The sequence below is a fragment of the Oreochromis aureus genome, linkage group 12 (assembly GCF_013358895.1).
Source record: "Oreochromis aureus strain Israel breed Guangdong linkage group 12, ZZ_aureus, whole genome shotgun sequence".
NCBI lineage: Eukaryota > Metazoa > Chordata > Actinopteri > Cichliformes > Cichlidae > Oreochromis > Oreochromis aureus.
Window position 1 is genome coordinate 22,447,422 of NC_052953.1, and position 25,522 is coordinate 22,472,943.

Consider the following 25,522-nt stretch of genomic DNA (forward strand, 5'->3'; position numbering starts at 1 on the left):
TCATGACATATGTGCAATTTAAAGAAAAAACATAAATAAATTATTCATTCTTATTATGATGTTGTTTTTACTTTTAAAAGAGTTTTCAGGCAGCTGCAAGAAACCCAGAAGAAGTGCTCAGAAGAAGCACATGTAACCTAGAGCCTAGATTCCTACCTATACACTGTAAATACACATTTATAACCAGGAAGTTATAGGTGAATGCACAGAATGCAAATAAGTGAACTAGACCATATTGAAAATCTCTGATTATCCCATTCCCAATCTCTTTTATATATTTTTTTCTTTCAATATATGGGATCATGAGGTATATCTCTGCTATAGCAGTTGTGAATTCCCTCAAAGCAGCAGGCATGTGTGTCTCTTATTGACCCATATAAGGAATCCCTGCCTACCTCTCAGAAGACGGAGGACCATTTTAGGCAGCAATAAATATCAATGTTGGATATCAATAAATTCATCAGAGAGGAGGGTAAAAATAGCCAGGAGGAAAAGAGGTTAGATTGAGCAGGGAAAAGATGAGGAAGATGAGAGACGCGAATTGAGAGGAAAAAAAGGAGAGTGAGTGTGAGCTAGAAGAAAGACAGAAAGAGAAGAAACAGTTTCGGCCCTGTGGTTTCGTGCCTCCAGAGATGGCTGAACACTCTGTCAACATTCTACACTTCAAACCCAATCACTCTCAACTGGACAAAAAGAGAAAGACACACATGCAAGCTCATACACTCAAACATGCACATGTTCACACACCATATTACAGGCAATGATTTTTGCCCTTGTCCAGCTTCAACAGGGCAGACTTAGGATGTCGAGACAGCGTGTGACACCTGACAGTTATCATGTGATGTGATCACTGACACTCCCTAAACTTGTTAGTTGGCTTTATTATTTTTTCCATGACAGAGTGAAAGGCAGAGAAATTTTCCAACTTGCATCCCCTGTACTGGTGATAATCACAATTCTTTATCTCCAAGCAGTAGTGCTACAGTGCTGTGCAAAAATTTTGAGCCAGTCCTCATTTACAAGATTTACATTTTGCTTCCCTGTAATTTTTAAAGTGGGTGGTCTTCAGATAGTTCTTCAGACTTTTTTTCTCCAGCTGCCTTTTTTTTTACTCATTTACAGTCCAGTCTTTGTACCTGTCGATTTTCAGAGGTATGTATTTTTTTGTTAATGCTGAGTTAATGCTAACTCAAGCTATCATCCAGTGTTGTTTCTAGACATAACAGACAACTTATCAAAAATAATTTGTTCTCATTTCTTTAATTATGTCTACAGAAAACACAATGACAGACATAAAATAGTATATTTTGGATGGATGGTGACTTTCACCATGGATGGCATAAAATCAACTGAAGATCCAGAAGCATCTCTCAGATCTTTGATGGATTTTTTTTCCATTTCTTAAGAACCTGATTTTCAGATGCTGTCCATCTGCTGTAGATAGTTTTTTTCCCCAGTTGTCCAGTTTCTCCAATTTTTATTTATTTGTTTTTCTTTTACACAATCGGACTATAAGTCATGGATTGGCCTCCACAGAACCTGGACCTCAAGATAATTGAAGCAGTGTGCAATTGTCTTGGCAGACAATGGAACAAAAGGCAGCCAACATCCAAAGAAGAGCTTTAAGATATCATTCAAGAAGGCTGAAGAACCATTCCTGAAGACTACTTTAAGAAATTACTTTAAGAAATTAAAAGAAAGTTTACAAGAGAGTTCAGGCTCTGTTGAAGAGTGAAGGTGAGTAAACCAAATACTGACTTTGAAGCTTGTTAGAATTGTACAAACTCTGTTTTTGTCTTATATGCTGCATTTCCGTGTATGTTTGTACATATTTCAATTAATAGCTGAATCTACTTCCCATTTTCCTAGCAAATGATAAGGAAATGAGGGTTGACTTAAGACTTTTGCACAGTACTGTACATAAGCAAACATGACTAAACAGAACAATGATGAGAACTGATCACGTCTGTAAAATGATGATCAAATCAAGTCTATCACAACATTCTCATTTAAAAAAGCCTTTAAAAAGTAGGCTGTGTGACCTCCACAACCTTAAATAATGAGTCATCCTTTTTGCTCTTCCAGTCTACAGCTGTGATCTACCAAAAAAAAAAAAAAAAAGAAGGAATGAACACATAAGCAAAAACGGGTTTAAAATGCAAACAAACTATTTCATTGTATACTAAAACACCAGTAGATACTATGGTTTTGAGATCTTCAGCAGGAATTACCAGAGTTAAACACAAACCAAAGATAGTTTCAGTAAGACCTCATTTTTCTCTCTGTGAAGTTTCCAGACTTGGAGTTCTGTATCTTGTCGTCTGCTGGGATCATGCGGCGGATAGTACTTGTGAATCTTCCCCCAAACAAAATAAGATAACACAAAGTCCTGCTATTTGCAGATAAAAGTGAAATACTGTGCCGTCTAGTGGAAAAAAAAAAAACAGGAGGGAGACAAAGAACGGAGCCAAAAAGTTCTATCACATAATAGAGTTTAGAAGTTCTATTCTTTACTTTTCCTCACCAGTAGTTACCAAGGTCATGTTCATGGGCTAAAACACCCCCACCTAAATGTAGAAAGGCTTTTTTTCATTGCTTCATAGCTCTGCATCAATAGCAGAATTCTTCCTGAGTAAGTGCCAGTTAAAGTCATCTGAGGTCTTTGTGTTTCCCAAATTCTCCAGGTTCCATTCAACAATACTGAAAGATGTAGACAGGTGTCTTATGATTCTACAAAAACCGAGATTCACATCTTCACATGACTGAGTTTGTCTTCTTTGGAGTTCACATTCATTCATGAACTACTGCAGTACAGTATTATCTGTGTTCTCTTTCATGGATAGCACCAGGCTCTTGACAAAGTATTTGTTGTGATACAAACTCACCTTGTGTGTCTGTACACAATACACAGTACACATTGCATATAATTGAGGCACCAACCAAATGAGAAGGTTGCCTCAGTGATACAACCAAGCTACTGGACGTACTTTGTCATAACAGGAGAACAACGTAAAAATGGGCTTGTAACTCAGTTTCCATTAGTTTTAGTTTTTCAGAACATGACCTTCATATAATGTCTTCTACAAGAATAAGTAATGTACGTGTCGTTGTTTAAACTGACAAGAGCCATGGAATAAAGAGGTGTGTGTCCTTTTTGGGTCTCTGAGCAAACCCAGGTGCTTGTGTTTATCCACACACGTTGCACATGATTGCATCAATATCTACTGGAAGTTACCCATGTTAGTGAAATATGAGAGCCTATGACTTTGCAATGAGCTAGTGTGTGCAGTTTGTCTGTTTGTTTGGGGCTTTTTTACTTCTAAAGGTTAACCGACTCACCGTAAACCAAATTACTGCAAGTAAATTACATCCAATAGTTTAAATTTAATTTATTTTAATTCATTTTAAAATTCCATTAACAAATATTTTGAGTTTCCATGACATTTCCTTTCTATTTGATTCAATGAAACAGATCATTTTGGATTAATTTGAACCAGTTTTGCTTTTAATTAAGCTGTAAACAGAAGTATAAATACGCCATACCTTTTTTAACGAATAAAGCAACATTTTTCTTCTGAAGCGTTTATAGTGAAGCGTTCTGCCTTTGCAGGAGTCAGCTATGGAGTTCTTATATGTTTGTTTCATTATGTTTACAGTTGGAAATGTAAACGTAATGGAAATCAGTTGGAAATGTGAAGAGGAGGAAGAGTAAATGTGGTGCCACAAATAAGTATTTGCCCCCTTCCTAATTTCTTAGTTTTTAATGAAGTAAATGCAAAATGCAGTTTTTAAATAATGACCTCATTTATTAAAGGAAAAAGATACCAAACCTACATGCCCCTATGTGCAAAAGTATTTGCGCCCTACACCTAATAACTGGTTGTGCGATCCTTGGCAACAAGAACTGCAAACAAGTATTTTTGATAACTGGCGATGAGTCTTTTATTTCACTTTTCAGGAATTTTGGCCTGTTCCTTTTTTCAGAATTGTTTTAATTTAGCCACATTTAAAGGTTTTCCCACGTGAATGGTCTTTTTAAAGTCACGCCAAAACATCTCGCTCAGATTTAAGACCAGACTATGTCACTACAAAACCTTGTTTGTTTGTTTTTTAACCATTCAGAGGTGCACTTCCTGGTGTGTTTTGGATCACTCTCTTGCTCCTGAGCTTCAGGGCACAAACTGATGTCATTCTGCTTCAGAATTTCCTGGTAGAGAGCAGAATTCATAGTTCCATCAATTACTACAAGTCGTCCAGATCCTGAAGCAGCAAAGACACACACAACAACCACCATGTTTCACTGTGGGTATGTTTTTTTTTTTTTTTTTTAATGAAATGCTTTGTTAGTTTTATGGCAAATGTAACAAGACTCAAACCATCCAAAAAGTTCAACATGTTTGTTGACAAATGTGAGATGAGCCCTTGAGTCTTTTTTTGGTCAGCCATGGTTTTCGCCTTGAAACTCTTCCATGGATGCAGTTTTTGCCCAGTCCTTTTCTTATTGTTGAATCATGAACTCTGACCTTAACTGAGGCAAGTGAGGCCTGCTGTTCTTTAGATGTTATTCTGGGCTCTTTTGTGACCTCCTAGGTGAGTCGTCAATGTGCCCTTGCTACGACAGTCAGTCCCAGGAAGGTTCACCACTGTTTCAGGATTTTTTCCATTTGTGAATAATGGCTTTCAGCATCGTTCACTGGTTTCAAAGCCTTGGCCGTAGATTTATAATGCTTTGCAGACTGAAAGATGTCACTGACTTTGTTTCTAATCTGTTCTTTAAATTGTGTCATGCAGTGTCAGGTGTAATGCATTCCAAAGTAACACATAGCTTTAATTAAAATATATTTTCCATTAACACAGTAATGTAATTCGTTACATTCAGTAATCACATTGTCACTTGCATTGCAAATGCTCTTCAGTTATCTGCACACGATGCATAGCAAGAAAAAAAATCAAACAAATATACTTTCTTCCTGAACACTTGTGCTACAGTTAGCTGAATTCAGTTTGTGGGGGAGGAGGAAAATGATGGGGTGCTCTACAGTTTTTGAGTAGATCTTTTTTTCTTTTTTTTTTTTTAAATTGCACAACAAGACAAGAAGGTGCGATTGGTGAGATGCAGACCTCATACAACTTTGGCTCCCAACAAGCATGCTGACACAAAGTTAGCCAAGAATCCAGAGTGATGTTAAAGCTGAGGGGATCGTGACTGCAGCCCAGGAACCAGACCGTAAACTACAACAGGTAAAAAAGGCAGTGATGACCCCTCAGGCTTTCAACATTTTCAGCCTCCATTTTCACCTGTACATGTTTCTGCAGTAGAACCACTGTGGCCTTAAAGTCTCTTAAGGTTTGGTTTTCATCTTTCCTTTGTGTTGTTGGTTTTGTGTTCATACATTAAATCTAAACAATACTAAAAATAAACTTAAAAAAAATTTATATGTGTCAAAATTAGTATAGGGATTTGTGCTGATGTGTGGAACGCAGGTTTTTATTGTTAACTGGTATCAGTGGCTTCTGGTCAATTTACAGAGTAACGTGAAATTAATGTAACAAATGGTGTAAAAAGATTCCTCTGGTGAGGAATTAAGTAACGTATTGCACTTATTTTATGAAAAGTAATATGTAATACATTAATATTTTTGAGTAACACTTCCAACACTGGTGGCATGATTTGTTGCTTTTTGAGATAATTTAGCCTATTTTACTTGTCAGGTTCTATTTAAGTGATTTCTTATTTCAAATTGACCTGAGCTTGCCTTTTTGGAACGTGGAAAATTTGGAATGTAGTAAACAGCAGTAAACAGCTAATTAATGATTTAACTTAGGCTCAGGTACATTTTGGTATTTTTTTCTCCCCTTAATAAATTATGGTATAATTTATAACCCACATTTTTTATTTACTCTTTGTCTAATATTACCATTTGTTTGATGATCTGAAACATCGTCTGACAAATATACACCCAAACTAAGAAATCACGTGGAATGTAAGATAGGATCAAATGGAGGCAGATGTGGTGACCACTAAAAGTAGCAGTTGAAAAAAAAAGAAAAAGATAGTAGTTGATACTAAACATTTTTGGATTAGATATTCATTTGCAGTAGTATTGATGTCAACTTCACCTCCTCTAGCTAATACAGAACTTTACAGACAGACGCACAGCCCGTACACTCACTAGCTGCTCTAGCGCTAGCTGTGCTCACAATATTGAGGAACTCTTCCTGAGGACTTTGGAGAGGTCAGTACAGTTCCCATTTCAACATTTACATGTTAAAAAGTTATCATAAGTGTTAACATTGCTGGTGCAGATGTTTACATGAGACCTTTAACTGTTAGCAATTATCTCATAGTCACATTAGCTGTCTATTATCATTAAGGTAGCAGCTAGCGGCTATAGCTAACAACAACCCTGTTAATGTGGAACCTGAGCAACAAATGCTATGAGTGCTGCCTCTCTGTAATAATAATAGTATTACCTTTATGAACACCATGAGTTGGACTGTGTTATAACAGTGAATGCCCAATGCATGCAAAAGCTAACAAAGTTTGTCCAGTCTCAGTTCCCATTTTTTTCTTATTTATTACCATGGACCTAAATGGAGATATAATATGCTTATCAGTTAAGTCATAAACGTAATTATGGCTTAAATAAACTTAGTTCATGAATATGTTACCTTTGTTATCTGGAAGAACATAAAGTGAATGAGAAACTCATTATATAGTTAACGGCTACAGTGCTAAGTCGTTTTTACCAGCTGCAGGAATGACAGGGGAGCTTGCACAAGATTTCATGTTGCATCTTTCAAACTGACACCAAGACAAGTTTGAGCTATTTTAACACTCCTCTGACAGTTGTTGTTGATGCTTCCTTTATTTTGCCATAGTTACCTGCAGATGTGACACTGCTGGCTCCAGGGCATCCTTTGTCTCATCACAAAAGCCACTAGCAGTTGATACAAACATCATTGGACACTCGTGGAATACACACCATCTCACCTGTCACACTGTAACGATCACATCGACAATGTGCTGCAAACACGAGGAGCAAAAATTTACACAGACACAACCCTCAGCTTAGATTCATGTCCCATATGACCACTGACGTGCATCGGTTTGAGCGCGGCTGTGTGTAATGTGTATGTTTTTATGTGTGTCAGTCTGTCTGTGTGGGGATAGTTGGAGGCCATCTTTCATCTCTTGCTGTGATCAGGTATTCTACATGATATGATATGATGATACAGGCCCAATTAAGGGATGGGGCTGTGTAAAAAATGTGATGACAGGGCAAGCGGAAGACTAGACTGTGATCTGACATCTGAGAGGGAGAAAAATAGAAGAGAGAGAAAGGAAAGGAGAGAGAGAGGGAGGAAAAGAATGAGAGAGGCAGTAAAAGAATGGTTTAGTGTGGGAGAGGACAAGTGAGGACAGATGAGCCCAAAAGATGGGTGAAGGAAAGAAGGGAAGAATGATGCTGGTAAAGGAAATGAAAATGGGGTAAGTGTGAGAAAAATAGTGACAATGAATGTTAAGTAGGGAGAAGCAGAGAAAATTAATGTGATTAGAATAGGAGAGGGAAGAATGAAGAGTGTGGCACTTTGGATTTTCAGTGACACCAGATTCATATTAATGAATTGAACCAATTAAAATAAATGTATCAGTCTAATTCATAAGAAAAGCCTTAATTTTATTGACCTCCAATTCTGTGCAGAATCACAGAGACAATGATTTGGTCCGAATGGAATGTATTTATCTCACATATTACATAATAATCAGCAAATAATGAGTAGTCAGGGTGAAAAATAAATATTTAATTGTGGAGTAATTATTAAGTGATCCTCCCTTTTAGACATGAAGGACCAGAGTTACTATGCAGATCAAAGTAATGTGAGACTGGGCAGTGGGAAGTGTGCGAACAGTCTACTGAGCTCCTTAAAAAGATAGAGCTTTCACAGGCAGTTCCTTGTAATAGTGACCAACACAAGCAACCAGTAGTACTTTAAATTAGCGTCACTAATGAACTGACCTGATGAGGGAGCAGTTTCTTAAGATGTAAGGGCAAACTTTAAAGTTCTAAGAAATGAAATAGTGTGCTTTGGGGGAAACTATTTCACCGGTAAATCTTGTGTGACAGCTGTCCTGTAGGGTGTGTAGGGTAACACAGAAAATTACCTTAAGCATTTTGATTGAGTGATTATGCATAATTGTTTGTATTACTATTGTTTTTGCCATACAAGTATTTATTAAAGTTTATAGTGCATATTGTAAGAGTCAGGCACTAATCAAAAACACACTTTCGACCTGCCTAAATCACTGTAATCTCTGTAGTTTGACAAATCAAATATTGGGAGTGAGTAAAAAGCACTGCACTCATGACATTGAGCCATTCACCTGTGTCAGTATCTTGTGCTTAAAATATTCTCTTGGCATTCGACAAAAATTACCACTCCTAGCAGCAAATATCAGACCCAAATCAGGCCCAAAATATGATGTTTTTTTCAGTGTTGCAGTCAATGTACTTTGCAGTAGATTCCTGTGAAAACCTTTGTAAATCAAGTTTGTATGATTCATTTAAATAAGCTCCTCCCCAAATTTTGCACTCCTACAAATGCGTGTGCAGTGAATCCAGCTACAAACATAACTGTGTCCTCTCAGTCATTAAATAACATCAAATTTAACATTAAAAGAAGGTTTTGCACTGGCCTTTAGGCTTCTTTGATAAAATTATACAAAATTAGTTCCGAGGTTGCTTAGCTTCCGGCCCCTGCTGGGTGATGTCCCTTGTGAGTTAGCTGAATTTTATTCAATGGCTTTTCAAGGGAAAGTTTAGATACCAGAATTTTTATATGCTCCTTCTTCTGAAACAAAAACATTTCCAAAGAGGTGGAATTATGCTTGTGACTTCTATCTTTTGGTGTAACATCTTTTTGTACTGCAGTGCATTGCAGCTATATTGCTGATACTTGAAAGCGAGTGTGGCAGTTGTTGTACAGTTGATATCTTTGAGGGTTATAGAGGCGTGTATTCAGGCGGAGAACTTTTAAGCCTCAAATTTACTCAATTTCATTCTTTCTTTAAGAAAGAAAGACTACTGGGATATTTTGACGTTGAATTGTGGTTTATTTGGTGTTTATTCTGTGCTGTCTTTTAACTAGAGGCCCTTAAAACTATAAATGAAACCGAATATTAAACTAATTAAGATCTAGACTACGCTAAAATAGAATAATCGAGGAATATACGCAGGTTTCTATGTCATATTATTTTCTTTACGCAAATGCTACAAATGAACTCGAGCCATCACTTAATCACTTACAGTTTACAGCAGTTTCAATTGATGCTGCTAACTGGAAAGCCAGGAAAGCCCTTAAAATGATAACTTAATAGACTAGAGAGCTGCGCTGAAATGAAAAATAAAGTTGGTTTTTACACTTAGTGGTATTTTTAAATAGTACTTCACCATACGCTGGTATTTGGATACCGTGGAAAAACGCAGGACGTCAGTATGAGTTTGTCTGTATGTGTGTGTCCTTAACATGTCCAGTTTGCATTTTCCAGTTTCAAACATTAGCTTTCTAGTTACCTCATGTGTTATGATGTTATGGGTTCGTTGCCTGGTGTGCTGTATACTGGTAGTTGTGTAACAGGAAGGACATAAAAACTGAGTAATAAAAGATAAAAACAAATTGTTTTTATACCGCACAATATGTAAGACATCGTGATCCCAATTTGTCTTTGTAATTTAGTTTGTGGATATAATTATGTAGACACCTTGACAGCACAAACAGAAGTCAGACTGTACATTTTTCCCCCCAAAGGAGATATAGAAGTAAATAATAATTATTGTAATTCTTAATTATTGCACATGCACTTACACTTGATTTGACAGACAATGAGCAGCGCGCCAAAATGGTTCATACTGTCGAATGACACAGATTTTCAAGAGGAAAGCTTCTTGGCGCTGACTGAAATTTCTTTCCTCTACATTTCGTAAGTTTGTCTGGAAAAACTACAACTGTGTCAGGTGTGTGATTTGATCAGGACACATAGTGCTTTGATCACACTGCCAGCTTTTATCAGTGTGCGTGCTCTTTTCATAACCACATAGGACCCAATTATGTCAAGCACATTGTTCTTTACCTGGAGTGCCACAGCACTGAACAGAAAGGAAGAAATAACTCGCGCTTAAAACATCACTTATGGGGGAAAAAAGTCTTTATTTAGCTGTCAGAAAATATACTTGTTAAATTCAATCACTGACATGAAATAAATACATGTTTTAATGTGTAGAATATTTTCATCCTATTTTAAGAAGTGTTTTTCCATTAAAAAAAAGAAAAGAAAATATGATACCCATCAGAACAAAGGCACAGTAAGTACTATTTTCAGGCTGTTGTAAGGCTCTGGCTTGCTGAAAGTTTGGCTCCGTTCTTCTTAATCAGGATAACTTATTTACCTAAAAAAAGAGAAATACAAAGAAAAAGACGAGAAATATGAGTTTATCATTACAACAGTGTTAGATTTTATCACAGGAGTTTATTAATTACAGTTTTAAAGAAAAACATTGATGCTGCGTGGAAAAAAATGTACCGCACACAAGGTTTAGGAAATACTCTTTAGCTTTCAGTAAACACAATTTTTCCACCAAGATTGGGGAAAGAGTGAGTTACGCTTCATGCACAACAAACACATAACCTCCGTGTTTACAGTTTGCCATCAAGCGTGAGGGACAGCATTTGTTGTAGAGTTTCATCACATCCCAGAGCATGAGCCTTGAATGAAAGGAGCTCAGTGAGCTGCGAGTTCCCAGTGTACTTGAAGGCGACAAAGGCCTCAGCAATATCCGCTGACATTAGTCCCCCTCATATCACACTGCACTTTCCTCCTATTGTTCTCCCTGCACTTCTCACATGTATTGTCTTACATGATATCCTTAGAACCTGATAAGAAGCCCAGTGGAGGTTTTTGTAGCTGAGGACACAGGCCTGGGAGTGTCTCAGGGTTACAGCTGCTTATTATTCTCTAATAGAGAAGCCTAGAAGACTCTAAGGTCTGGGGAACGCCTTACCGGATCCCTGTACCCTCAGCCTAACCTGGGTTACCTGCATTTCCAGCCCTTCCTCCATTACTCCTGCCATACCCGACACTCCCTTCCTCCAAAAAGACATTATGGTATTAAATTTCCTCGAAACCATGGAGCTCGTTGACAAGCATGGAAGGTATTAAGGGGCCTAATACAAATGTATAGGCTGTACAGAACAGCTGGGGTCATTTGAGACAGTAAGGGTGGCTGAGTGTCTCGTCAGCTGCATCAGACTACAAAGACAACAAAGCATGTCATTTTACGAACCTGTGACTGCTGTTTGCTGATTTAACTGGCCACTTGAAATAGCTTGCACTACACCTTTACAGGCTGCAATAAATCAGTAACTCCCCAAAGTTTTTTTTCTTCAGAGAAAACAAGAATATATGGACGTAGTGTTTTGGCCAGACATGTTTCCTTGAACAAGTTTGTCTGATGTTTGGCTGACAGTACAAAATAGTTCAGGGCTGGCATGGGGTCCCTGGGCCATCAGCAGTCCAACTCAGCCTGACTCCAAAAGATGAAGGGAGGTGGATTCAGACAACTCAAACACACCACCCTGTCTGCTCACAGCTCCTCAAGGGCAAACACTGCCTGCCTGTCTATTTGTGGCAGCTGATCGTAGTCAAAACTACATGTGCCTTTCTATGCATCCTCCTGATGTCCTCTGCTGACACTGCAGTTTTATGCCTATAAGGATGATCCGCTGTATTTGCCTCTTTCAAAAACTTTCAGCCAAAGTGTAAAATATTTAAAGAAAAAAAGAAAGACACTGAGATGAAGCACACTGTGAAAACTCATGCTTCAAGATGAATACTTAAAGGGTAAAATGCTGTAATATGTTCTTATAACTTTATTATTTCAAATGTTCCAAAGAGAGTTTTGCATCTTTTACGAACTGGGGCATTTTTTAATAGTTTTAGCCTTCGTTTTCTTGGTTGTCATAACATTTCATTGACTGTAAAATTCAGAGAGAGACATTTTGAGAAAGCAGATCCAAGAGTTGTGAAATATGATCTTCCTATTCTTAGCTTTATGATACATGTGGCCTTATACTGGTTGATGGCCAAAGTCTCAAACAGTGTAAGTGCAAGTTTTGTTGCAGTCTTGGATCTATATAATGTCAAAGACAATGATATTATTCCTAACGCGGTCACCTCAATCAAACATCTCTGGCTGTTAGCACAGCAGCCTGGCCTGCTTTCTGCTTGTGAGGAGTAGCCAATCAGAAGACGGTTTATTTAAAAGGAGGTTGGCCTTAAAGGGTGAGGAGTTGAAAAAAATGTTTTTTATTATACAGAGGTTGAATTCAGGGACTGAACCAATATGTTTTAGCCATAAACACTAGTAGATTATAAAACTAAAATTAAAATATGAGCATAATAGTCCCCTTGTCACTATTTTCATCATTTATGTTATAAAATACACACACATGCACACATATATATTTTAGATTGCGGATATTGTTCAGTGACTTGGAATTTCCCTGAGCGGATCTGTAAACATGTATAGTCGTCGTGCTCTTCATCACAATGCGCATTTATGCAGAAAAACACTGGAATTTTGGGGAGTGCTCTCTCCTCATCCACAAGAAAATAAAAAGGATTTCATGTCAAAGTGTCCCCCAGGAAATTGACAAAGGCAGAAAGTAGTATCTGGTGTTGCCCCAAGTCTGGTAACAGGGTGGAAGGAGTTGTATGCCTTAGTCTCCTTCTGCTAACTACTCCCAGTAGACAACAGTCAGATGCTTCCAGTCTCCAGGAGGGAGAAAGTGATGCTGCTAATCTATAGAGAATAAGACCTGACTGAAGTCTATTAGAACTGGAAGAGACTAGTTATACAAAGTCAGCAGGAACATGATGTATGTATAGACAGGCACATGCACTAAATAAGACTATTTATTTTGCATTATGCAGTCTATGACTGGATAAGTTTTTCAACATATAAGTGCATGAGGAGATACCGAAAAACAAACTGGGGGGTAATAAACAGAGATACATATGCACAGATGCACAGACACAAAAACAAACATCCACAGAGATGTAACACACACACACAAACACATCTCTCCACCATCCCATTGCCTGCCTCTCCTCCGTTCTCTGTCTATCTCTGTCCAAGCTTCTGAACCTTTGGGAGACACATTCTTTTTCATCTGTCAGTATGGATGGAAACAGACATGTTCAAAACACACAACAATGGCCTCACCAGCACCAAGGAGGCTCTATGTTTTGTATGCTTGAAGCACTGCATTATCTCTTAAGTGTCTGGCAACCTCGGTATAGTAAATAATGGATGCTCCTCTTCCTTCTGAAAAACCCCCTCTTTCACTTCAGGGACCAGTCATGGTTTACCTGTATAAATGCCCTTTCTGTGTCTTTGGAGAAATGGATAGCACGAAAGGATGTGGGTCAGATGATTTCATTAGCACAGCATTTCTCTCTGTGTCTCCTTCAATCAGCCATTTGACAGAGGCAATGTCACTCAAAAGTGTCTTACAGACACCTCCATATCAAATGTTCTGAAAAAAAGGATGCACAGAGCAGGCCATGTAACAATGGAGAGAGTTCAGTTACCTCTGAGATCAGCAGAATGTATTCCACGTCCTTAGTCGTAGACTCCGGTCATTATTCCAGATGTTTGTGGATCATGATGGACTTCTGGTCTATCGAACCTGAAATAACAGGACAGGTATATTGTTTAGCACTGCATGTATACAGACATTTCACAGTTGTTCCATGTAACTAGACGTAATCAGAAGGTGAGGGGCCTTTCCACTTATTGACCTACTTGTTTCTTTTTACCGTTAAGTCAAAGCAGGATTTTGCAGGACTGTATTGTGCCACTACATAACTAAGTCTCTTTGGTATCCCTCCCCCGTTCATTCTGAGGTTACATCGAAAGAGTTTCAGCTATTGTGAATTATTTACTTGATTCTCCATTCGGCCCTTTAACCCCTCAGCAAAAGCACAGGCAGTTGGGGTTAAAAATACACTCCCGCAGGATCTGAGTTTGACTCTACATCTGTGAGTGTGTGCTTGTGTGCATTTGTGCTTGAGTATGGACAGAAAGGTGAATTTAAAATATAAAACAGTATATATTCCATGTCACAGAAAGCATCTTCCTCTGTCTCGCTCTTGTGCACTGTCTCCCTTGCGCTGTCTCTCTCTCTCTCTCACACACACACACACACTGAAACACATATATGTGCTACTTTATGAGGTACTTTCTGAGTGAGAATCCAGGCCATCCCAGATGGGATTATTATAACACAGCTTGAGCTATGCAAGACTCATGAGAGTGATTGTGTGACTTTGTGTCTGAGAATGTGCTAGTCTGTGTTTTAATGTTTGTTAGGCAGCGACCTGAGTGCACATGAGGGTGCACCTGTCTGTATCTGCGAAAGCATAAAACACACAGCACATAGGAGGAAATGCTGAACCATTAGCAAGAAGGCGCTTTCACTTACAACTGTGCCAAAGTAAAAAACTGGCTTACAAAAGAGCGCATCTATTTATGTTTAGCTTCTGAGTCAAAGGCTAAAGATATATGTCTATCAGCAAACTGAGGCTTCAGCAGGTTCCCGGTCTAACTGAGAGAATACTTTCTCTGAGATACAGTATGTGGACCTTAATGGATCTGCACCGACACATACACACATCTACTCTTAACTTTCCTTGGCTATGTTGCCGTGGTATATCCCTGCATGCAGTGAGGTTGTCATGGATACACCCAGACACATCCGCCATCCCATAAGCGGGGGGATGCTGAGCGCTTCAGAGGGGCTGGCGCCAAACCCTCAGTCCCCATTCTCTACCCCTTCCCCCAAAATGAATTCTGTCCCTATTCTCCCTGTAAACCGGCTCAACCTTAAGAAAGGCTCTCTGCTTGTCAAACGCGGAGGCCTGGAAGAAAGCAGGAGTTATTTTTTTGCTGTGGCCTCCTTTGCTCCTCACTGGAATGGATCATTATGGGCCTTTAAAGATGATAGAATGATGACGAGTAAGCTATAAACAGGGAAAAAAACACATTGGTACCGATTTGGCTCCAGTTGGAGAAAAGCTGAAATCGATGCTGCACCTGGAGAATCTGTGTATATGCATGTACTTGTGTGTGTGTGTGTGTGTGTGTTAGCCTCAGGGCTGTGGTTAAGCCTGTAGTTCATCCTGAACTGATCCTTTTCATTAGCCATTATCAATAATTCAACATTGCACTTGCTTTAATGGTTTAATGTGGGCAAACCCTCATTCTGCACACATCCACTCTGACACACACATACACACACGCTCATGTGTTCTGCCTAATAGCGCTCGCTCTCTTGGCCTGTACCCAGTGCCACCAAGGTGAATATAGATGTATTATCGTGCACATAACACAGTCAGTGCACCTAAGGCTTTCAAACGTAAAACACCTATCAATCAGATGCACCATTTTGCCCTACCAGAGTCTTACAGTATCCTCTGACTTAGAGGAGAAATCATTTTTTCCTCCTGCAAAAGTCTTTTTTCTTTTTTAAACTGCATATCAAGTTATATATGCAATAAAATGGCACACCAGCTCCTCCTGTCTGAGATGAGGAAGTGAAAGGGTTAATCTTTTATGACGTGCCCCCTCCCGTTCCTACACTCTTTGCCCTCCCTTTCATATTCTCCAGTATGGCAGTGCTCAGTAGCTGCACATATGCTGAAAAAATAATCCTCTTTGATTGGAAGGCTAATTTGAAGTGTCAATTATTCTTATGCAAATTAAGGTACAGTTTCTTACGTCTGAAACGGGTTTGGCGGCACAGATGCATGCGCCTGTGTGTGTGCATGTGTGTGTGTGCACAAATCTCCTTCCCAAAAAAAAAAACATACAGCACTATCAAACCCTTCCCCCCAACCAACTCTACATCTATACCTCTTAGGCAAGAAAGCTGACATACAAAGAGAGACAGTATAATGGGATGAGTATATTTGCATGCACATTGTCCACACTGAACGCTAAACAGATCATAAATTGAGAGTGCAATGTCAAAACAGTAACAAAGGCATAGAAGTGCAAGTCAGCTCCCAAAACAGTCGACAATACAGAGGCATGGTTCTATGCTGTAATGTAAATAATGAAATGATGTCGGGTAAACAGGAATACAACGAGAGCTTGGATGTATCACGGGAAGTATTGTGGTTTAACAAAACAATTTGCGAAAGCTTTTGTCATCTAAACACTTTCCAGTAACATTCTCCCTTCTGCCACTGCCACACCAGAGGTGCAAAGCGAGGAATATAATCCCAGTGTCTCCACAGTAGAGAGGGAGAGAGGCACAGGAAGATCCAGTTTAAAGAAAAGGGAATAAATGGAGACATTGAGAGCAGCACCATGCACCTAAAAGCACACATCTGTGTCTAAGTAGAGTATGTGAATGAGTGCATGCTCCTCTGCATTATAATTAAAACTTTGGACTCTAGCTTGAATCTGGATGAGGAAGTTGAGCTGACAAAGTGAGGATGAAAAAAGGACAAAAAACTCCCAAAAACCCAGAAGCGGACGGACTGAGGACTTTACAAATAGACTCTGTTGTCTGACCCTCTCAGCTGATCTGGCAGCTCAAGTAAGAAAAAAGCTTTTCAGGCCCAAAACAGGATCAAACAACCTGCTATAGAGTCCGGTTACACCACAACAATAGCTTACATTCACTCTCAGTTTCAACACACAAGCTTCTTCTTCTTCTTTTTTTTTTTTACCTCAAAGAGAGCAGAGGGAGAGAGTGCGTCTGGTTTAGAGGGTGGGTTCATGTGGGTATGGAAGGCAGTATACTGATATCTTAAACGATAATGGCGCTCAGCAGATTAGATGGTATCCGCCATACTGTGTTTGTTTTCAGTGGTCGACTCCTGCCTCTTCGACTGAGATGTATGGTCAACCCTGCAGGCACTCTCCCTCTCAAGGAAACCTTTAGATACTGTCAGGGAAAGTGAAGAACACTGACAGATAGCATTCAAAACTCTGAGATAGAGACAGCTGTGAAATGGTAGCAGGACGGATCATTAAATATATAATGTGAAATGCACTGACAGCTAAAAACCTGCGATTGTGAGAATAAGTAACCGTTAACTGGTCGCATTAAATATTTGAGGAATTCATTTTCAAGCCATTCGTACACTTTCCTTCATTAGCTCAGGATTTTATACTCAACACACACTGACAGAGTCCTAAAGATACAATATGCAGCTCATTAATCACACACCCAGAATAGACAGAATAATATCTGCTAACCTGCTAAGACCAAGCTGAATAGAAGCCCTGGCAGACTGTATTTGTTTTGCATTGGCTCAGTAGTTCGGAAGAAATTAGTATGCAGTTAGGGATGGGAGGGCTTGTCAAGATCAGGAAGAAATCTCTACCCACCCACCGGGTAGCTCTACATTCATGAACAAGGTTGACAAGAAAGCTGACTAGTGTAAAGACAAGGAGCAAATAAGATGGCGGCGAACGCGCTGAATATTCTTTTTCATACGAGTGCACTGAGAACACCTTCACAGACAAGCCTGTTCTCTGTCTGTCTTATATGTCTGCTCATCTGTCAAGACACTCACTCTCCCTTTTTCTTTCTCGCACCCTCTAGCCCCTCTTTTCTTTTCAAAAACTATGTGTCATGCACGTCAAAATGCGAAGGCCAGTCCTTTTGAGGGTGTTCTGCTGGACCATAGAGCGAATAAACATCCATGTCAGGAGAAAGCGATCTGGGGCCCTTCTCTAACTGAGCCCGAGCTCTCCTGGGAAACACACAGCTCATACAATGGATAGAGGAGGCCTTTTGTTGAGTCTCTGGGAGCTGCAGGGCTAGCTCTGGATCAAACAGGGGTGTATGTGTGTGTGTGTATCTGTGCATGCGTGTGTGTACATTTCTTCATTTTGTGCACACACACACACGCATTACACGAACAGCAGCAGCACACGCACACACCTTTGCCCACACACAGAATCACAGACTCTCCTCATCTCCCTAAACTCAGTGTGACTAAGTAAACTTCTTCACCCTTTTACAGCCGTTACCTGAAATCACCAGCAGGAGAGGAGAGGTGAGACAAAAGATGAGAGGTGTGACGCAAGCCAGTGTTGGACTGATTTAAACAGGTTTAGTGTCAGTCTAAAGGGGCTTTCTGATGTACTGTATTTAAATCACAGTTCAAAGCTTGCTGCTGTGCTGAACCCCCCGCGCGCGTGCGGATGCAAGGCAGGAAAAGTCTGCAAGGAAGTGTCTAATGCTAATGGATTACCTGTGTGTATATATGTGTGTGGCCCTGTTATGTATTATATATGCTTGAGAAATTTCTCAAATATGTGATCTAATATGAGTTAATGGGGAAGTGGATGTGCAGAATTTGACTACAAGAGAATAATAATGACCAGAATGTACCCTAAGTGCACATTTGTTAAACGTGCACCCCCATCAGCTGTTGTGCTGTTGTCTGAAAACTGTGTTTTTCGTGGCTGAACAGCATGATTATATGTGGTGACAAAACAAACACTGGAATACAAAAATAGTATAGTTCCTCCCCTTCTCCCAGAATACATTTTAATAAATTTCCATTCAAGCCTTGCTTCTGGCCGTCTGCCCCTCATGTAGGATCTATGAGAATTCTTCTCACTGAAATGAACTCACACCGTCTGACCTTATTCATCCCCAAGACTGCACTTTCTCTGGGACTCCCCCTTTTCCAGTCCCCCGTTTCCCACAGGCCCCCTCACTCTTCTCTCTCTCTCTCTCTCTTGCATGCTCTCTCTCTCTTTGCATCCTCCTCTTCTTTCTCACCACCTTCCCAAGCCTCCCCCTCCCATCCCTAGTCTTTGCCTTGCCTTCAACTCCAATTTTGGGCACAATGAAGTTGTTCTGGCTGACAGTTTGGCCAGTAGAATAAGTGTTGTTTGAGCCTGCTGTGTGGCCCTGTAGTGGGCCCATTCTCCCCCTCGCCGGCTCAGTTACCGAGAGCCTGGTTGGTGGGACACGGAAGACATCCGTCCCCACACTCCCACCCTGACCCAAACAATTAGGCTCAAACCACCACGCGGCTCACCTGCACCTCCTCCTTACATGTTCCTACACATGCATGGATAAACGCACATCTGTTATGGTGTAGCTGCTGCTACACAAAAGCCAGGTTGGCCTGATTTACTCAGTTACTCCATGGCTTGTAGGACGTGTCAGAAAGGATTCTGTATTGGGGTCAGCTGGAAAGACAAAGCCTGCAGCCCTCTCTCCTCTGTCGCTTTCAGTAAGCATCAACCAGCCTCTCTCTCCAGCACCCCCCTCTCTCTCTCTCACACACACACACACACACACACACACACACCCGTGCCCCTGAATCCCTCTGTTTCTTCTCTCCTGTTTCCCTTTTCTGATGAGTTACCAGTGAAATAACGCACACTATAAATGTTCTTCCTCACTCTGCATCCAACTCTGCGTGTACACACACAAAAGGACACAGTCATGCACAGAAGCCAGGACATGGGAAAGTGGCTGGGAGAGGCACTGATGGGGGGGTGGGGGGGACCATATGTCCAGACGTTGTATATCAGTCGGCTCACCCCACAGCGCTCTGCCAGACCACCATAACTTAGTTTGTCTTCAGCACAAAGTTTGGTCCAAGCTTGGCTGGGTTCATTAGGAACCTATTCTCTGGACCCAATGAAGCTCAACAGACCTCCAACAAAGGAGCTAATCACACCCACTGCTGCTCTCTCTCTCTTTTCCTTACCTTCAGTTTGATTCTATAAAAAATGCCTCTATCATTTCCAAGCAGTTCGACTCCTTTACTTAATAGAAAACCAAAAAATTTATAATCTGATGATGCCAAACAATGATTATTCCAAAGGCTAAATGATGCCAAAAACCAGCAATTGTCAGCCCAGCGATACCTTTTTATTCTTTTCTGCTACAGAAGCAAATGTGGATAATTGTGCCTTCACCAGAGAGTCACACATGCAGCTGCTTGTATATGTGAGTGGACTTACAAAGTGTCATGTTCACACCTGACAGACACTTTCCTCCCTCAGATGTTTGTGCATTTTTGAATAGCTGTGTGTAGAATGAATCCCTGCATACAATGTCTCGTATGTGAATCTGAGTGGATGCGTGAGCAAAAGGATGTGGTGCACTGACAATGGAGAGCCCTGGGGTGCAGAATACTTGAAATGACCTTGAACCTCGGTATTCTCCATTCCCATGGCTGCAGGGACGGTGAGTATGCCTATATGTGTGTGTGTGTGTGTGTTTGAGAAACAGAACAATGAGGCTTTGCACTTTCTTTTTTGAAACACATCAGCTCTTCCAAAATTCTTCATTCCAGAAAGTCAGGGATAAAAGAATTCCAAGTAATCTATGTATAGTTAAAAAAAAAAAGCAGAAGCATTTTTCCCTTTGATAATTGAATTTTTAGATATTTATTTTAATAAGAAAGACATATTTAGACATATTTTCAAGTTACTGTCACGGAAAAGACCTTGTGAGTTGAGCTTATCACATCATAGTGAGCTATCCACTGTAACATACTCCAGTACCCCCGCCAGCCCACAGCAACTGTATTTGCTCACCCTGTATCCAGCAGAGAAAGAGGCTTGCTCCATACCATGTTCCCTACTGTGCTCACAGGCTAAAGGCAAGCATGAACGTGGCTGATCTGGACATGGCTTAAACACACAGACACTGTACACAGAGGATGGTCCCAAAGCACACCAACACACACAAGAAAACACACACACTCATTGATGTGCACGCAGATGAAGAGGACTTGGTGGGTTAAGAATCACAGTAGGGGGTGCTGATGGTGAAGGGAGACCCAGCGAGGGGTGGTAAAGGCCATACCACTAGGCCCTGCTTGGACACAAATGTCAGCAGCATGATGACCTGTACACAGGAACCCACAATGAGAGAGTACAGGATATGATCAAGGAGGAGAAATAGATAAAAAGAGCTGGCAATGAAACCAAGGCAGAGGTATATATAAGGTAAAGAGAAGCTCTTAAAATGTATAAAGTAATTTGAGTTGGGGCTTTAGGAAAGAAGCTACAAGCCGTGTTATCTTTTTTATGTTTCATCTTTTGTGTGTTTTCAAATGACGGCAAAGGCAACCTCTTTCCATCTCTTTCTCTGCAAGTAGCAGAGCAAACCCCGAACGGCTCACTAGCAGTGGTGAACATTTCACCCTTTAAAGAAGTGCAGGAGGAACAAAATGCCCACTGAAGCCTTAAACACTGAATACAGTACACACATTTGAATATTCCAGGTGATTCAGTCATCTTCCATAGCACACAGAGTATGCTATGGAAGAGAGTATGAAAGGTCAAAACACTCAAAACTCAGAAGACAAGAAATATAAACACAAAGACACAAAAGCTGATCCAGTTACACACAAGCAAACAGATAAAAAACAAATATATCATAATTAATCAATAATTATTTGCATATACATAGTTCTATTGAGAAAGGATAAGATCTGGACTAATTGTGGTGTTGACTTAAGCTCCATTAGGTGTGGTGTCAAATTTCTCTCATAGCAAGCTCAATAAAACATACTGAATAGCCAGTAATAGCAGTTCACACACACACACAGGTATTCACTGATGCTTGAGTCCTGAAGATTAATTTAACAACCACCTGTATAAAACTAAGCAGTCAGGCACACAAAGCAGCCACCATGCATGCACGAGTTTCTTGGCAAGCGCATACACAACGTGGCAGGTGACTCTGCCTTCAAAGTGAAATTCTGCTGCTGCAAATCGACCTGCTTTTTGACCACTTTGGGGGCGGAACTGGCTCCTGTGATTGGCCTCTAATAGTGCAGTAACAAGCACACAGTTTCCTTGATTGGCTGATTCAGTTAACGTCCTTCCAGTAAGTTTGGCACAAACATGAGCAACATTTTAGTAACGCTTCAGAACTTATCTGATATGTAACTGTGTAGCTGTGCTGCCTTTCTGTTGACCTATGTAATCATGCACTTTCAGAAATCTACCAAATTAACTTCTCCTACTTGTATGGAAAGAACTATAATTTTTCATGTTACTCGTTCATTTTTCCACCATATGAGTCTGAAGTGGACTTAAGTGATAAGACATGAGTCTTGTATGTCTTTTTAAATAATTAATTAATTAAAAACAGTAAAGTGTTGCTTGTTCATAGGTAAGTAAGAAAAGAAAGTATCTGATATAGACTTATAAGTATGTATATGCATGTAAGTATGAAATAAGTATAGACTTTACTCACTAAGTATTGGTGTTACTTACTTTGTAAGTGAAGGTGAAAGCTTTGTAAGTGAAGCCCATACCGTTTATAGTTTACAGGCTTTGTATCTACTGTGTGTTGTGAAAAAATTGAAGTTGAAAATTGAAAATTGAAGGATTGTTACGTATTTTCGCTAATTTGACCTTTGAGACATTAATCCTTTTAAATGAGAAAATTAAAAATCATGTCAAGCATCAAAGTTCATTCTGAAGGACATTTGTACACAGTTTGTGTAAGAAATTGTATTCAGTATTAGAGAGTATTATGCCCCATGCCATAATGGGAAAGGTGACTGAAATACACACACACACGGGCACAATCTCTAGATGGCCATATTGAAAAGTGTGAATGCCCTGACAAAAACAGGAAAAGCTGATTCGCTGAACCCAAACCCGTGGCCATTTTTCTCTCTGTGAGCTCCGTCTTCAGGGGAAAAAAAAAAAAAAACAAGTCCTGAATCCTCACTCTTAATACAATTTTTCCTCTCTCTCATGTTCCTTCATTTCCTTTTGTTTCCTCTATTTCCAGCCTCTACCTCGAATCACAGCAAAGTTCCTCGGTGAAAGCAGTCTATTCTACTCATCACAGACACTTCTACAGATCCTCAGCCAGACAGTTGTGATTTGTGCCTGTGTTAAGGCAGAACTACTCCTTGCCTTTTTCACAATAAAGATTGCTGCCATTATCTGGAGCTATTCCTCTAGATGACACAAAAAAGAAGAAGAAAACATGGGGGTAAGAGGATGAAGGAATTTCATCCAACCACTGTATGAACTGCTGATGGAAACTTGACTGACAATTTCATATGCAATTGTCAGTGTCACTCAGGGATACGTTGTCATGTCTGATTCCCATCTTCTCAAGCTAAGCTTTAGTGGGTAGAGTGTGTCGTCAGTGGACAGCTTTCAAATGTCTAATAAACTTCGTATTGTTTTTATTAGTTTAGATAAATAGGACTAAATGGGGTTTGGGAACTTGTCTTCTAATTCTGATTTAATGAATGCTTTTGTTTCTGTTTATTCAATCACACACACGTGACCTTTGACTGCAGTAAAACCTGAGTAATAATTCAACCCATGTGGCGTGAATGTGGTGGACATGCAAATTCAAAACTGTCCCCTTTCACATTGATGTATCAAAGAAAATCTTTTGTGGCCACTGGGCATTGAGGGTGGGAAAAACAGAGATTCGAGGGGGTCCCTTCAGTCACTCTTTTTCGGCTTTGAATGAGCCAGTGCCCAGGCAGGAAAGATGGTGTGCCAGTGGTGTGTGCTCTCTGCTAATTGATTGCCTCTGCTAACAAGAGCATAATGTATTCTATTGTGATCATCCTTTGCCCATGTTCATTAAGCCAGGAAGCAGTGTGATCTTTTCTTTTTGTCTCGGTCCTGCCTCTTTTACTCTCTCCTGCTCCTCTCATCCACCTCCCCCCACTCCCGCTCCTCTTTTTCTTTTTCTCCCTCCTCTTCTCTCTGCCCCCCTCTCTCTCTTCCTCTTCGGCACAGGATGGGAAAGGTGATACAAAGGTGGTATGACAGGCAAAACATCCCTCACCATCCCAAATGCAAAAAAAAAAAAAAAAGGAACAAAGGGCAGGTGGAAGGAATAGAGTAGATGACTTTTAGAATGATGAAGGATGGAAGTATCGATGAAAAGCTGAGAGGGAAAGACGGGGAAGAGAGGTGTTGGAAGAGAGGAGGATATGGAAACAAGAGGAAGATGGTGAGAAAAAAGACACAATGATAGTGTCAAAAAAAAGACGAGGATCAGAGAAGGACCTCTCACTACCTTCCTCCATACCTCTCTTTTTCTTCACTTCCCCCGCCCGTCCCAGCTTCTGTTCCTGCCAGGTTCCCACCTGCTCCTGCTCTCTTCTCAACACCCCCACTCCCCCTTTCCCCCCCCTCTTGCCCCTTTTTTACCCACCTCTCATCCCCATTTCGCTCTCCCCCATCTTTGCTTCACTTCTTAATTAGAGCCGACTGGACAATAGTACCACTGTTGCCCATGTTTGGAATCCTGGACTGAAACAATCGCTGTTTACCCAAGCGGTGGCACAGCCTAGACTCTCTCCTTCATTATAGCTGGGCCAAGTCTGATTACTTCTGTTCTGCAAGTGCTAGAATACACCACTGAGCCCGCCACTACGACTCATCCACTTTCCCGTCTTTTCAGTCATAACTTCAGCTGCTCCCAGTTGCTAGCCTTAGTCTCCTTTTGATTTGCATATTCATTACCAATGACCAAGAGAACCGCATTTACTACAGGAGGAGGATAAAACGGATAAAGAAGCAAAGAAAGCAAAACAGAGACGAGATGGGTTATAAATGATAAAGTATTTCAAAAAATCATTTGTTGAATCTGATCTATTTTCAAAATGACCTTCATAAACTAGGACAAAGCTAATTTCTTTATTAAAAATTCCCACCGGGGTTGAACATGCTGCAGGCAGTGGCAGCATGACTGACTGCAAGAAATAAGAGAAAGCTCTCTTTCCATAATGGTCTGAGATAATAAAAAAATGGCATGGAGGTACTGTTATCAAGCTGATGCTTGTGGCGAAGACACGCTGAATCAGTGGATTGAAAGCCTTTTCACTCAGCCACATCCCTCAGCTCTGTGGCTTGTAACAGAAGTATGCTACCAGCACTATGCAAAACAGCATCATGAATATGCGTAATTAGGTGGGACTAGTGTAATTTTTCTGGGTTATGGGATGTGACATTTGTGGGGCAGGAGCATACATCAGTGTAAGCCCGACTGACAAATGCAAATCCCTTTCTCTGCAATAAGCCTTTTTACACTTTGCAATACAAAATATCCACTTTGCCTTTATACACCTAATAGCTGTATGCAAAAAACAAAAACAAAACATACACAGGTGCACGTTTACACTTTGCATACATAAACATAATAAAGACACTAAAAAAAATGCCTTGAGAACACAGCACAGTGTTCTCAAGGCAGAGCACTCTCAATCACACTCCATTTTAACAACACAGAGACAGCTAAGCACAGTACATTTGTGTTTAGACAAAAAAAAACCAGGAGCAATAAATGAAGGCCTAGTTGCTTTTAAAGGCAGTGGACATGAGGGCAGCACAATTACTTCATGATAATAAGGAAAAGCGCAAATCAATACAAAAAGTCAAATTAAATGTGTCTCAGAAGGACTTAAAGGATG

General features: G+C 40.2%; 1 long non-coding RNA gene across 1 annotated transcript in view; it reads right to left on the reverse strand.

Moving 5' to 3' along the window:
- Positions 1–10,198: 10,198 nt before the first annotated feature.
- The window catches only part of LOC116317431, a 34,294-nt gene continuing 18,970 nt past the window's right edge, over positions 10,199–25,522 (reverse strand). The window contains exons 3-4 of the long non-coding RNA XR_004199247.2: positions 13,652–13,749; positions 10,199–10,448 (exon numbers count right to left, since the gene is read on the reverse strand). This is a non-coding gene — a long non-coding RNA (uncharacterized LOC116317431). The remainder of the gene's footprint in view (positions 10,449–13,651; positions 13,750–25,522) is intronic.